The sequence below is a fragment of the Microtus oregoni genome, unplaced genomic scaffold (genome assembly GCF_018167655.1).
Source record: "Microtus oregoni isolate MIOR12 unplaced genomic scaffold, Mior012 000013F_ref0000133, whole genome shotgun sequence".
NCBI lineage: Eukaryota > Metazoa > Chordata > Mammalia > Rodentia > Cricetidae > Microtus > Microtus oregoni.
Window position 1 is genome coordinate 10,853,672 of NW_024543072.1, and position 16,426 is coordinate 10,870,097.

The 16,426-nt window shown below is 40.5% G+C and overlaps 1 protein-coding gene across 5 annotated transcripts in view; it reads right to left on the reverse strand.

Annotated features, from left to right (window-relative positions):
* The window catches only part of Mapk8 (mitogen-activated protein kinase 8), a 66,213-nt gene extending 50,042 nt beyond the window's left edge, over nucleotides 1-16,171 (reverse strand). For all 5 annotated transcript variants that reach the window (XM_041662514.1, XM_041662513.1, XM_041662515.1 and 2 more), the window contains exon 1: nucleotides 16,007-16,171. The gene's annotated coding sequence lies outside the window, so the exon portion shown is untranslated. The remainder of the gene's footprint in view (nucleotides 1-16,006) is intronic.
* Between the last annotated feature and the right edge of the window lie 255 nt (nucleotides 16,172-16,426).

The following is a 16,426-nucleotide window of genomic DNA, read 5'->3' on the forward strand; positions in this document are numbered from 1 at the left end:
GGTTCTTGAGAACATGAGAGTCTGAGTTCAACCTCAGCACCCACAGAAAAGCCAGGTGTGAGTGGCAGCTCATGCCTGTAATCCAGTGTCAGGGAAGAGATAAGATTCCTGGGGTTTCTTGCCCGAGTCTCGCTAGCTAGGTTCATCAAGAGACTGCCTCAAAAAATAAGATGGAAGAGTTCCCGCAGGAAGATGCCAGACATTGCTCTCTGGCCTCTATCATGGACATGCACAAACCCAAAGCACAAACACACACACACCATAAGAAAACTTCAAAACTCAATAAAATGACTTTTACAAAACACTTCAACACTACTCCACAAAACTATCAAACTCACCAAAAAGAAGCATCTGAGAAATTCAGAGTTAAGAAACAAGGAGAATGGTAAATATGTGTTACTTCTAAAAACCAAGGAAAGCTGAGTATTTTATGGACTTTAAAGTTTATAATAATGCATTACTAGCACTCATAATGTTCCAGAAAATGCACTATACTAATAAAATATGCCAAAAGGAGAACCTGCATGTGAGGTATATGAGCTCCAATTTCCTGTAAAAATAAACTTTAAAAAAAATCTATATTAATAAATATAAAGTAATAAAAAATGAAAATCTTGCTTGTGCTGTCTCCTTCTGCTCCTGATTTGGACCTTGAGATTTCTGTCTGGTGCTCCCATGTGGGTCTCTGTCTCTGTCTCCTTTCATTGCCTGATGAAGGTTAATATTCATGAGGATGCCTATGTGTTTGTCTTTGGATTCACCTTATTTAGCTTCTCTAGGAACATGAATTATAAGCTCAATGTCCTTTATTTATGGCTAGAAACCAAATATGAGTGAGTACATCCCATGTTCCTCTTTTTGGGTCTGGCTTACCTCACTCAGGATAGTGTTTTCTATTTCCATCCATTTGTATGCAAGGAACTCAGGACCGCGAGGGGTGCACCCACACACTGAGACAATGGGGATGTTCTATTGGGAACTCACCAAGGCCAGCTGGCCTAGGTCTGAAAAAGCATGGGATAAATCCGGACTAGCTGAACATAGCGGACAATGAGGAATACTGAGAACTCAAGAATAATCGCAGTGGGTTTTTGATCCTACTGCACATACTGGCTTTGGGGGAGCCTAGGCAGTTTGGATGCTCACCTTACGAGATCTGGATAGAGGTGGGCGGTCTTTGGGCTTCCCACAGGTCAGGGAACCCTGATTGCTCTTCGAGCAGATGAGGGAGGGGGACTTGATCGGGGGGAGGGAAATGGGAAGCGGTTGCGGGAAGGAGGCAGAAATCCTTAATAAATACATAAAAAAAAAAGTAAAATGTCAAACACTAAAAAAAAAAAAAAATGAAAATCTTAGGCTGGGAGGCAGCTTAGTTGGTAAATTGCTTGCTCACAAGCATGAGAGCCTAAGTTACATGCCCAGAACCCACATAAAAAAGTCAGGTGTGGTGGTGTGCATATATGTAATTGCAGCATAGGCTGGTGGGGGGTGGCCGGTATCAGTTCAGTGAGGAATACCTAAGGCTGACCTCTGACCTTCATGGGCAGGCATGTAAACACACACACACACACACACACATACACACACACACCTCTGTGCTAGGAGGAGGAAGAGGAAGAAGTTAATGGACACTTCTGACAATATAAGCCAATTTTCAGAATAAAGAGTTGGTACATTAAAGAGACATTAGAATTTGGCTTCTTTGTCAAGAAGAATTTTAGAGTTCAATTTTAGCTTATAAGGATTTTAAAGAATATTTTTTGGAGTAACAAGGTCTTGCTATGCATCTCAAAGCCCAAATGCTGAAATTTCAAGTGTGCATTGTTGCATGAGACTCAGTAAAGTCTTTGAACGGAACTGAAAGCTGGCTAACAGACTCAAAAAGACTGTTAGAAAAAGAGCACTGCACAGCAAGATCAAATGAAATAACTGTTTCAACCAAAGCTAATCAATGAATGCTAAAAATAGCAGGCAAATGCTAGTGGGAAACAAGATACAGGGAACCACAATGTCATGAGGACAGTTCTGATCTTTATAATACCTCTGCTGAAAACCTCCTTAGAGTGATGACCTGAAGCCTTGTCTTACATATGAATATAATGGCCAGTGTAGCATCAAAGCTGAAAACCCTAAATACAATGTAATCTGTAAATCCAAATTTCTGTTTTTAGAAGCAGTCTGTAAAGATACAAATTAACCACAAAGAAACAACCAACTTAAATCCAAAGTTTGGGAATCATCTACCAGACAACTGGCTTGGTGTGTTCAAGGATCCAGCATCACAGAAGGAAAAACAGAGGTAAGGACAACTGTAGTGGGTTGACAGGATCAGCTCTGGCTGGAGACACCAAGCTACGGTGGAACAGGGCTCTGATCATGGCCCACCTCTCCAGAATCAACACTAACCACCACAGGAAAATACCTTTTCAAGAAGGAGCTCCACAGCACCTGGATGTAGCAAACTGACCTTAGGAGGAACAAACCAACCAGATCAGGTGGCACATTCAAGAGAGTCAAGTACCAGGATAGTCAAAGCTTCACAGTGAGACTATTTGAGATTAAAAAAAAAAAAGTCATCGGGGGGTGGGAAGACAAAACGTTACTGTCCAAGTGGCAGTATAGGTGAGGTGTTTCTGTAAGCTTCTCTCAGCTTGCTTATAAATGTAAGTATTCTAAAATAAAGGGGATCAGTTAAGAAGGCACCCAAAATAAAAGAACCAACCTACCAAATAGTGGTAGCAGAGCCTATGGACAAGTGCAACAAAGAAACACTTTTCTAAGCAACTTAGAAAAGCTCTTAGGAACTTTGAGATAAGAGACCATAAGGAAAGACAACCAGTTTAAGAAAAACCTTCATCTTCCAAAGGCTTCTTCATCAAAGACTATTGAGAAAACCATCGAAAACAGAACATTTCGGTAACTCATTTCTCAAAAAAAAAAAAAAAAAAAGATGAAGAACAAGAGAAAAGCTACTTTTCCTCTTCAAATACTGCAGTCAAGGGTGATGGTAAATTCATGATTCTGAAATTCAGAAGCTAAACAGGCTAAAAACAAACATAAACGAGCTCACGAAGACCTAAAACGATACATGTATTAAGATAGTAGTAATACCTAGCTAGAGAGATGGCTCAGAGGTTAAGAGAACTGTGCTAGCTGCTCTTCCAGAGGTCCTGAGTTCAATTCCTAGAAACCACATGGTGACTCATAACCATCTATATTGAGATCTGGCGCCTTCTTCAGGCAGAATACTGTATACATAGTAAATAAATCTAGTAATACACAATAAATCAAATTGTCAAAACTCTTGTATCTAACAGGGCACTACAGAATTACATTCTCTCTGCAATCCTTTACCCTACTAAAAGATATGCTGTGGACATGGAAGTGACAAGGCACAGTTATAAATTCAGCTACTGTGGAGTATTTGTTTAAGATGTGTTACATTTGTTTATGTTGTGGAATATTTGTTTAATGATACAAAGATGTGTTGCATTTTTTTATGTTGCATTTGTTTAAAACTCTGTGAAGCTGTGTTTCTTTGCCTGTCTAAAACACCTGATTGGTCTAATAAATAGCTGAATGGCCGATAGCTAGGCAGGAGAGAGAGAGAGAGAGAGATAGGTAGGGCTGCCATGCAGAGAGAATAAACAGGAGGAAAAATCTAGGCTCCAGGAAAAGAGAGAGGAGCGAAAAAAGGAGGAGTGGAGGACGCCAGTGGCTAGCCAGCCAGCCTCGAAGTAAGAAGGAAAGCATGATAAATAGAATATAGGAGAGATAAAAAGTCAGAATTAAAGGGAAACGGGATAATTTCAGTCAGAAAATCTGGCTAGAAATAGTCAAGCTAAGGCTGGGAATTCATACGTAAGAACAAGTCTCAATGTATTTATTTGGGAGCTGGGTGGTGGTCCCCTAAAGAGTTAAAAACAAAACCCAACAACACTCAGTCCCACTGCTGACTCTCCCATTTACTAAGTCGGAGATCATTCAAGGGTTTCTCAGTAGAAATCTTTAAAGATTCACTCAGTGTGGTTTCTCAGTGCCTCCTTCACAAAGAATAGGATTCTACAGCCTTTAACAGCTTGCCTACCAATTGTGCCGGGTGCTCTTGAATGTGACCGCCTTGTCTCACTGACATGAAAACATTATCCTACATTTATCTCTCACGAACACTACAAAATTAGCTTTCTATGCCACCTTTCTCTTTTAAAATTTCTTATCTTCTTTTCAAATAAGTGATAATACACAGGAACCAATACTCTAACTCTGCCCTTGAGGAAGAACTAAAACTTGCATACACTACAATGCCCAATAAATTTTACTATGTCATCAGACTAGCAAATCACTTTCCTCACAACCATGAACTAGGTAAGTCATATTAACTGTCTCACTAGGAGAAATCAGAAAAACTGGACACACTAAAAAAAAAAAAAAAAAAAAAAAAAAAAAACTCCCAGGAAAACCTGGGAAGGTGGGAAACGCACACACTGAAAACAAAAATTGAAGCCATTTGAGCGCCTTCACTGTGAAAAACCAAGATCTAGTAACGTAAGGAAATTTGCCATCTGGACTACTGTCTTCCAGGTTATCTGCCAGTTCCTATAATGTGGTTAAGATGAACTCTCTACAGCTCAACAAGGTCAGAGGATTAAATAACGCAGTCAAGAGGCCCACATAGCACAGGCACAGAGAAAAGAGTTCACCCATGTTTTTCTGACATGTTTATTTTTGTCAAGTTCACTTTTCTAAGTGTAACAACTTGCCATAAACACTTCACTCCTTTTCCTTCTCACATTATGTAGATCTTAATTTCTAAACTGACTGCATACTTCTGATGGCAGACTAAGCTACATTAAATAAATTATCTCTAGGTGCTATGCAATCTATATTGTGACCACACAGGAAACAATGAAGCTCATGACTAAGCCTGTGCTCACCATCAAAGGCTGCTACTATCCCCATTTAACATATGGCAAAAAAAAAAAAAAGAAATTTTTAAACAAAAAATTAGAAAAAGAAACTAGGGGTGGAAAGATGGCACAGAGGTTACAATTGCTCTTCCAGAGAATTTATTTGGTTCTCAGCATCTATTTGGTGGCTCACAACTGTAGATAACTCCAGTTCCAGGGGACACAATGCCCTCTTTTGTCAATGTAGGTATGTGGTGCACAAGCTTACATGCAGGAAAAAACACACACATAAGTAAATAAATAAATCAGAAAAAAAATTTAAAATACTATTAAAACACCCAAAAAGACTTAAGTAGCAAACGTTTTCTATAGCATTATTCTGTTGGCAATTCTCTCATAAATACAAAAAACCAAATCTTCATGATAAACTGAATGTATGTAATTGAAGTCAATCATATCTGGGTGTGGGTGGTGAAAATGTTAACCAGTGTGAAAACTCTCAGTATTGGACCTGTTCTCTATCATGACCTGTAAGTTTCGGAAACGTATACATACATAGGCAAACACACAATGTGTATGTAAATGTTTTCCCAATAAAATAAAAAGATGACCCCCAACAGAAATGGCAACAGGATTGACAGAGAAGGGGTAGAGATGACACCTGGCACGTTAATTATAAAGCTCACACAAGCTAGAGAAATGGCTTAGTGGTTAAAAGTGTGTTCTATTCTTGCAGGGATCCCACATTCGGTAGCTCACCCGTCTGTAATGCCAGCTCTATAGGTTCTCCCACACTCTTTTGATCTTATGTGCCTGTGCATACACACACAAACACCCCCCCCCACCATGCACAAACCCAATCCCCCTACACATATATACACATAATTTAAAATAAAGATAAAACCTTTTTAAAAGTTCACATACACAAACAGGCCAGAAGCCAGGAAGAGCAAAATATCTAAGAAAATTAACAAAAGGGCATTAGCCCCAACAGAAAGCACACTATAAAGTACAGCAATTAAAACAGAATGACTTGGTTTCCAAATGCACAGAGAAGTCAAGGGAATAGTAACAGCCCAAGCACATGTGGAAATTCAGTAAATAATAAAAGTGGCAGTTTAAATCAGTAGGACAAAAAATTATTTATTAGATAATGCTGAAGCACCAGAATGATTATCTGGTTAAAAAAATATGGTTGGACATGTGTAAAATCATGCCCAGGAAAGGTAGACAGCAAATTTGGAAAATCTATTTCCAATAACCAGTCTGGAGCTATTTCCCTAGAGGAAAAAAAAATCTGCAAATGTACGAAAATGAGCAACAAATTGAGGATAAGGTCAGCTTACAAGATAGTAAATACAAACAGTACTTCCATGCTGCTTAATCTCACGCCTAAGGGCAATGAAGAAGCAGTTACCTTTACCCAGTGCTGTTCTACTGGACAACTTTAGTGACCAACATCAAAACTACAAATGAACAACACTCTGAGCCACCAGTTTCACCTCTACAAGTATATCCTATATATTTCTACATAATGTGATGTGCACACAACATAATCAATCTATTTGGTCAAAAACAGCCTAATTGCACATCAAAAAATGAGCGAGTTAATTAAATAGTACTCCTTCTGTTTTTAAAGATAAGGTCTCAATATGCAGTCCTAGAACTCACTATGTAGACCAGTCTGACTTAGAACTCACAGAGATACAAGATGCTCCTGGAGCATTTGGATCAAATTATGTGCCAACACACCTGGGCAAATTGTACACCTTCATGATGAAATTAAGCACTTGATGTTTGTGTTCACCCCCAAATACATGTATTAAAGTCATAGCCTCCAAAGTGACAGTGTTTGGAGATGATCATTGGGAAGTAACAATGTTAGATGATCTCATAAGGATAAATTAATGTCCTTAGAAGAGGAAGAGAAACAAAGTGCTCTGTAGCCATGTGAAAATGCAGGGAGAAGGAAGAGGAAACTCACCAAGGGAATCAACTGATCAGTGTGAGAAATGTATTCTGTTGCTTAGCCTATCCTGTGTATGGTATTTTATAACAGGAGGCCAAACAGCCTAGACCAATGGAGTACCACAAAGCTACTTTAAAAAAATGTTATTTACATAGTGATATACTCTATAAGCTCTATTAAAGGGGAAAAACCAAGAAGAACAGCAAATCTGCACCACAGGGACAATGGATACTCAGCATAATCCCTTCCTGGAAAGAGTAAAATCCAGGGAAATAAAAGCAAAAGGTTTCTTAAAATACTGTGGCAAAATGACAAGAACTGGCAAGAGACTTTGTAATCTTTACTTGTGCCATTTATTATAGTATCTATGCTTATCAGTGTTTTTGATTGCATGCAGGTTATGTTCAACCTGTGACCCAGGAGCTTGCCTGCATGTACTGAGGCTAGCTATGAATGTGGCTCAACACCAAATACTAAGCTTTCTTAAAACATTGAGTTGCTGCTGCTGTTTCATTTTGGAGGATAACTCCAATGACCAGTTCTCAAATGTGAGCCCTATAGGTGATAAGGTGCTGGGTATTGTCACTGTCAAAAGGTCACCAATCATTACCAACACCTATCAGGATCTGCACAAAGTGGTAGACACACTATCATTTTTCTTTAATTTACCTTACAGAAGATGTCTTAATTTTGAAACAGAGATCCAGGGTTTTGGACAAGAGAGATCTACATTTACTTATATTTAAATCACCTTTCAAAGGATCTACAGGAATAGTTTCCAAGTGGAGAAACAGGGTAGCTGACAAAGTGAGAAGCTTAACTGTGTATCACAATTAAGTCTTTGAAATGCTGATTAAAGTTGGTGTGCTACTCTGTCAAAAAATAAATGAAATGTAAACAAATTCTCAATGTAACAAAGTCAGACTGTTTTGGGTTTTGTTGTGGTTGGTGAGAGCCTTTCTCTAGTCTTTGCAGTAGTAGCTTTTCCCTCCTCTATCTTACCGTCAGTTGATTCAAATAACTTCAGTGTATAAGGGACCCACCCTCTCAAGAGTCAGGGAATAGGAAGTTCCTACCTCACGAACAGCCCTCAGGAAATGCTAAGTCCTTAATGGTTTTCCAAGCAAGGCAGGTGTGTAGGGCTGGCCTTAGCAATATGGTGGCTGGCAAGCTGGGTCCTTTGAGCATGACAAAGCTTCTCAATCCTGGAGTGTTGTGGGATTTTGATCCCTTTAGCCAATCGTTTTTGGGTATTACAAATCCTAGGGCATGATCTTATTTATTTATTTAGATCTATTTATTATGTATACAACATTCTGCCTCCATGTATGCCTGCACGCAAGATGGCACCAGATCTCATTATAGATGGCTGTGAGCCTCCATGTGGTAGCTGGAAACTGAACGCAGGACCTCTGGAAGAGGAGCCAGTGCTCTTAACCTCTGAACCATGTCTCCAGGCCCAAGAACAGGATAATTTATAGACTTAGGGAGAGGGTCTCGCCCTTCTCTTGCTCCCATGCTCTCTTGGGTGGTTGAAGCAGAGCAGGTGGCTTACTCTTCACGCCTGGACAGAAGACTGGATGAAGGCAGCTGATCAGCGGCAGCATTTTGTATCAACGAGTATCTCTACCCTTATTTTATACCTAAATAAATTCTTGAGAACCCTTAACAGGGTTCTTGTAACAAGTGGTACCCATGTGATCTGAACCTGATGGCCCAAGACGCTGCCTCAGACTGTGTGTTACCCAGTTAACGCATAGCCAGTCCACCAGCTACTTGAAGGTGACTAAGCTGGTCTGCCTTCTTACAACATTCTAGCCAAAACATCAGATATAAAAACTTTAGATAAGTTTTATCCATTATTAGAGACTGGCTACAAATGTTACAGCTATCCTTATGAGACTTAACCATTGCTTTAGATTTTTACAGGATCCCATAGATACAGCCACACCCTACCCAACAGGAAATAGTTCTAAGAATACAATGCCCCTCTCCTCTCTCCCGATAGGTGGGATGGATGGGTTTTGTTTTTTTTTTCTCTGGGTTATGGATAATTGTCATCTGTAAGGGTTGGTTAAGTTGTTATAGGGCTGGGGGCAGAACAATAAAGATTAGACCCAAGAACCTCGTTTAAAACAGAAAAAGGAGGGATAGATAGGATAGGACAATAAGGTAGATTATTGTATCTACTTATAAACTATATTAACAACTATTAGTACCTATTAGTGGTAGGGTTCGTGTATATTGATACAAAAGTAAAATTATTTTTGTAGCAGTGGTAACACATGCCTTTAATCCCAGGAAAAGGCAGGCAGATCTCTGTGAGTGAAAGGCCAGCCTGGTCTATAAGAGCTAGTTCCAAGACAGGCTCAAAAGCTACAGAGAAACCCTGTCTCGAAAAAAAAAAATGCATTCCTGTCTAATTTGTATGTTGATACAAATTCAAAATTATACTTTTCATATTGTGTATGTTCTTATTTCTGCTTGCAATATTTTTGTATATTGTTACAAATATGAATTTATTTTTGTCAAACTATATGCATGTTCCTATTTCTGCTTAAGATATTTTGTATACTGATACAAATTAAGGATATTTTTGTCATACAGCACTATACATTTCTACTTCTGATTAAGCTATTTTTGTATATTGTCACAATTTCAAGTCACTGTCCTCATGCTGTACATCTGTTTAAAGATTGTTTATTTTTATAATGTGTAGTTTTAGTCTTTAAGCTATATAGGTTATTAAGAACTATAGGTTTATAGTTACTCACGTTTGCCGTACTTATAATTAAGCTAGTTAGGCTTTCTAGATGCACAAAGAATAATTCCATATAGCTAGGTGATCTTCAAACACCTACAGAATATGACATCTACATGTTTTAATAACTGAGAATTCTGTTGACATGAGACATAACTACTCCTGGCAGCACTGATCTACTCCTGAGAGAATTATTGGCACCAAAGACACCCCTAAGGAGCTTGTTTTCTTCTTGGCAAAACTGCCTACTGGGCAAAGAACTGCCCTTGCCTCGACGACTGACAGTAAGCATGTCCAATCTGAATCAAACAGGATACAAGGAAAAGTGACTGCTGAACCTTGTCAAGACAGAGCAGGTCAGCCTTTCAAATTTCCCTGCTTCTGAAAATGGTCTGTCAGATACTCTAGGCCTATAGCCAAAGTTGGTTGCCCCAACACTGCAGAGAGACTTTAGGTGACTGTTCAGGCAGCCAGCTGTTTGTCATTTCTTGCATCTTTGGGAAGTTGTTCACTTGTACTTCCTACTTACGCAGGTAATATTATTTTCCTTTTCAGGTCTCTGATAGGGTTAAAAACTAGACAGTCACAGTTACAATCCTCTCATATTTTATAGGGCATATTAAGCACAAGACTTAGACTCTTCAGGACAGTTATTGGAATAATCTGTTATTTCCCAATTACCTATGGCCTAGATATTTAAAATGTTGTTTCTTACTTGATGTTGTTCTTGTTGGTTGTAATTTCATCTTTACTTATATTACCTTTTCTTTGTTCTAGACAACACTTGATAGTTATTCTTATTGCATACAGTTTTATGTTAGGATTAGAACCTTCTTATTTAAAAAATGGGGGGGGGATTGTGGAATTTTTATCTCTTTAGCCAATGGTTTTTGGGAATTATGAATCCTAGTGCATGGTCTTGTGTGTGAATATGACAACTTACAAGCTTAGGGAGAGGGTCGCGCCATTCTCTTGCTCCCACACTCTCTTGGGTGGTCAAAAGAGAGCAGGTGACCTGCTCTTCAACCCTAAACAGAAGGAATGGATGAAGGTAGTTCTAAACCGTTCTGTATCATGAGTACCCCTATTTTATACCTACATAAATTCTTGAGAACCCTTAACAGACTCTTGTGGCTTCTCTTAACACTGAAGAAAGGCTTATTTTTTAAAAGTGGTCCAAACACAGATCAAGCCTTGTTCTCAGACCCTCAATACAAGTTGGAGGACTCCAGAAAGAGCAGCATGTTCTCCCCCATAAACTTATTTCAATACTCTTTTTGAAACAAATTCAGCGAGGTTTGCTTTTTTTTGATTCTTCTACACATTTTCAACTATAACCAAACATTAGGAAAGATACTTTGCTTTCTGTACTTTATTACGTGAGCATATTTTTTTAAGGGTGGGCTAAGTAAAGTTAAGGTTGGGATATTTCCAAATGTCTCAATTCCTAATGAAATGGCTAGCAATATTGCTTGACTATGTTAGGACATGCATGCTTGTCCTTATTCCCTATGAAGTGATATTCATTCCCCCATTTAGAAGGGAGACCAACTTTAATGCAGTACATGTCAGGCTCTCAAATCATTTACTACCTAAAGTGGAATAGAATGGGTTCAATAAATCTGGCTTGTGTAACATCAGTGTCTTTATAGTTGCTACCCTTAAAAAGGAACAAGAAATCTGATAAACCATTTACTATGTTCCCAGAGACTATACAGAAAACTAGAAAGTTCAATGAACTACTGTGGATACCAGGCCTCTGATAAATTCAAACTTCTCAAGACAAAGGTCTCCATAAGATTAGACATAAAGATGAGACAGCATTTATGTTCCTCAAAGGTGTTACATGATTAGAATTATTCTCAGTTCCTAGATTCCGACTTCACAGATATTTGCCAAAATAAATCTGAGAAAGCATAGGGAATACTCTGTTGCGGAAAATGGCTTAAAAAAAATAAAGAGGCAACATGGCATTGTACTAGAGATTATTATTTGTTTTTGGAATGCTTACAAATTTTAAGACAGAGAGGATTACTGGTCCAAATGTTAACACAAAAAAATCCCAGTAAATTCAGATTAGTCGAGATTTCCAAACTTTAACAAATCCATTAGAGATGTAGACAGAAACAACAGGTATACTTGGAGAATCTGAATACACATTCTGCAACAAAATTATTTTATATTTACTTCATATTTTGCACTCAAAGTTTAAAAAAAAGTCAAAACTCCAAAATTTTCTGAGTGTTTTACCTACCACCCAAGAACCAAAGTAGTCTCGTGTACCGTATAATTTAAACCTGAGGACCCTGTAGGATATGGGATATTCCTTTCATCTAGTGGTTAATAAAGCAGGCTCAGATATGCTCTATGACCTGAACTAGCTATGCCACAGAATTAGTTACCTTTGGAATATGGATTGGAACTCAGAGATGGCCCTAGAGTTATGCTGGCCATTACCTAAGTTTTGATTCCTAAACTTTTTAAAGAATTGACAAATTTTAATGAAATTTGAAAAATCTCTAAATCATAACAGGAGACACAGGTATCTGCTCTATTTGTTATTTAACTCCCAAATCCCAACATATAGAAAAGAAAGGCACAAATTTTCTCAAAACTCTCACACACACAAATTCTAAACCTAAATTTCAGTGAAATTTGGCTGTTCAGAGACTTGCAGCAGGCTTTGGTAGTGGGAGGCTTTTCACACATCCTTTACAGGAGCATAAATTCACTGTATAACCATGTCATAAGTCCTGTCTTTGAACCATAAGTTTCTTGGGGTTAAGGAACTCTCCATTTTCACATCTTACACACTCTTTGAGAGTATTTCATCAAAAAGCATGGTGCTGTGAAACAAACCGAATTTTCATTCAAAAAATCTAGTTTATGGCAAAAACTGTTCTATAAGTCCAATACTGGAGACAAATTATCAAGTTTCTGATTCTTACTTTTCTTACCAGGAGTCTTCCTCACTCAAGAAGGACTCTGATGAAGAACCTGCAGCAGGCGCTATACTGCTGATGACAAAGTCCCACGGAAACATGGGTTTGATCCTGGACTGTTTTATTCCTATCTACTGCTCTGAAAGACAGGACGACTCATTTCAGTACTCCTGTCACCGTTCTAGCAAATTCCAAATTCTGACTTTTCCTAAAAGGAGAGCTGCACTGGGGTAAGAATGCACAGCTCCTGGTGTGAGGTAGTGACTGTGCCTGCGGTAAGTATCACAGTTCAAACAGGCAAGTGATTCATGTGTAAAGCTCCAGGGTTGTGACTTCCTTGCCCTACATGAATCAGGAAGGCTACTATCCATACGACTGACTTCATCAGTCTTCTAGAGAACTGGGACCTTAATGTCAGACATTATACTTCTACACCTGCAGCAAAGCATCTCAAGTATGGAGATGACTCAAACTTGTCAACTGACAGGCAAAACAAAGCAGCAAGAAGCTGGTCCCTATTCAGCAACCCCTTAATTACCACTAGGATGATTTATGGCTAATTATTAACAACAAATTACTGTTTCACTGGCCATCTAGTATCTTCCATAATATCATTCATGGAACAAATAATTAATTGTACAAAAATAATGGTATTCATTTTGGTACGATTTATTCTTTTACTTGGGTAGCCCAAGCTGGCCTCAAACTCCTCTTGCCTTGGCCTCCCAATCCCGGGATCACAGGCATGTACTACCACACAGGCTCAATTTACTCTTACACTAATTTCCATCCCAAGTAATTTCTCTCAGTATTCAAAGGAGCATGAAGTATACAATGTCCTAATAAGCCATGACAGTTAAAGGGTACCATTTTCAAACTCATAAAGGGAACATATTTATTAACAGAACCCATTCTCTCTTCCTTTCAAACACCAGACTACCTTGTTTTTTTTTGGGGGGGGGCACAATGAAATGATGCTCCAGGGTGGAAAGAAATAGTAGTGATCGGTGCATAATTAAGCAAGTAGACTAAAAAACCACTAAAAAATACTCTATAAGGGCCACTATGTGAATTAAATCTCAAGAAAGCTGTTTAAGTAACAGAATTTAGAATACAACCTAACTGAATCTATGCAGAGTCTGTGAGCCACTCAAATGATTTCTTTATTCAGGTGCCCCCCCTGGAACCTTATATACTTAACTAAGTAAAGAAATAAAAGTTTGGTGCCTAGAGACCTATATCTCATAGTAATAATATAATTTTCTTATTTTATTATTCCTATTTTACAGTAAATAGGTTCACCGGAACTACTTTCATATTGGAAAGAAGTATTTTTTAAATAGTATTTTGAGTTTTAAACCCATATGCTCTGTGAGTAAGTCCAAGTTAAAACCTTTCTAAGTAAGCAACTATAAAACATTAACCAATTCTAAATAGAAATAAACTATTTGTAAAATACATATGGGTGTTGTACTTTTCTACCTTAAAAGAAATCATAAAAATTATCTGTATTAGTTACAAAAGGGTAAATATGGCTCAGTGGGTAAAAATACATTCCCTGAAAGCCTGGGAACTGGGGTTCAATGTCTAGAATCCACATAAAGGTGTAAGAAGAAAATCAACGTCACAAAATTGTTCTCTGGCTTCCATATGCACACAGGATCATATGTACCCCTGCCAATCATGCCCCTTAACAGTAATTTTTTTAATGGAGATAAGTGAAATCGTGTTAGATTCCTAATGAAACACCTCTGTTACGTCTGGGTGTATTCATACATATGGTTGGAGAAAGCCCTTATCTAAAATACTGGAAGTGGACAACATGCCAACTTTGATGACAAAGTACCAAGTAAATGCCCCTTATCTACAAGGGACTGAAAGTGTTTCAGAGTTGGAGCAGCTCTGACTTTGGGTGCTAGGGGTGCTCAACTTTTACACATGCACATTCAGACACATGCCCCACAATCTTCTACTCTATTAACTATATACCAAAAAAATGAAAAAATCAGGGTGGTTTTAAAACAGCAAAGTGCCTGGTCTACAGAGCTAGTTCCAGGACAGGCTCCAAAGCCACAGAGAAACCCTGTCTCGAAAAACAAACAAACAAAAAAACAAAAAACAAATAAAACAGCAAAGTGAAGCATGAACAGAGTAACTCCAACCTCTGCTGTCCTGACAGCTAGTGCCCTTTATTAATTTATGAGCCAGCCACCTGAGAGTGACACTTCGGAAATTTCAGGAAGAATTTAAAGCTTAACTTTCAATTTTCTCTATAAGTCTTTTAATCAACCTAACATGCATGACTTCCACACTAGGTGCTGGAGAAATGATGCAAGACAGGCCTCTAAGTACCATTCTGATTGCTTGCTTTCGGCAGGCACAGCAGTAAACACGCTCATGCAGAGTATCTGACCTCCCAGGTCCAACAGCCTCAACAGAATTGAGGTCATTATTACCAACAAGAAAATTGGGGTGGTGGTGGTAAAATTTAAGACTACAGATGGTATATTTAAGCAAACCTAGCTCTTCTTCCTAACATAACATCACCTTCTGAAGTTCCAGTAAAATGAGCCAAATACCTTACTTAACATATATCCCTTACATAACCGTCTCATTGAAAGGCACATCTAGTCTATTCCAATGTACCCTATTCGTAAGGGTCTTTCTCTTGGCCTTCACATCCTCTCCATCTGGATACAGTACTACGAGTTGCCAAATGAATGAATGAAATAAACAGATGTTCTAACTGACCAAAAGGTACTTGGCGGATGCTGATCTCAAAACACAATAGGCTGACAGACCAGAATTCTACTGAAAAGACCACTTAATTTCAGAAGTAAAAATGGCAACTACTGGACACCGTGCAGTCAACATGTTATTAAATTCCCGGCGGTATGGGGAAGTTCCGGGAATGAAAACGCAAGGGGTTCCCTAAGGTACTTTAAAATGGACTTGGCTCTACCGTGTCTGGACTGGGAGCCCAGGCGCAAGACAAAGAGACAGCGGTGGGGGGAAAGTCAAAAGGTCAGCGCCAGGCGCCCCTCTGAAGGCGCGGCCCGCAGGCCAGCGCGCTCGAGGCCATCCGGCCCTCCGCGGCGTCGCGGCACTCACGTCCGCACAAAGAAACCGCCCAAGTCAAAACACGATCCCCGTGGGTGCGGGAGACGTCTGTGCAGGCGCGTCGGCCCGATCTCCGCAGGAGCACCTCCGAACTTGCCGCCCGCTGGCTCCATTCTCCCCCACGCGACGTGGAAGCGGGCCGGAGTGGAGGAGCCAGGTCGCGCGGAGCGGACCACGCCCCCCGCTGCCCCCGCCGCCCGCGCTATTGTTCCCGCGCCGCCCCCGCCCCGCGCGCGTTCCCGGGAGGGGGTCACGGCCGGGGGAAGGCGGCGGCCGCTCGTGCCCCGGCGCCCACCCGCGCACTCACCCGGCAGTGCAGCCAACGGCGATCGGGAAGCCAGTAGCGGTGAGCGGCGCCGTCCCGCGGTGGCCGCGGCCGCTACTTAGCCCTGCTCGCGGCTCCGCGTTCCGGCCGCGACGTCCGGCCTCGGCCGCTCCGCTGACTAACAGAGACGCGGGTCGTCAACGCGCACGCCCGCCCACGTCATCGCGCAGGGCACCGCCCCCGCGCCTACGAGCGGCCTGGGGGGCGGGGCGGCCCCGGGGGCCCGGATTACGAAGGCGTGGCTCAGCGACTGGGGGCGTGGCCACACTGGGAGGCGGGCGGCACTGGCGGAGGTCGCCTGAGGGCGGGGCCGCGGGGAGGGGGAGGTATGGCCGCGTGTGAGGGGCGTGGCCGGGAACAGCAGGGGGCGGGTCTGCGCCGGCACGTGGCGGCGCGTGGCGG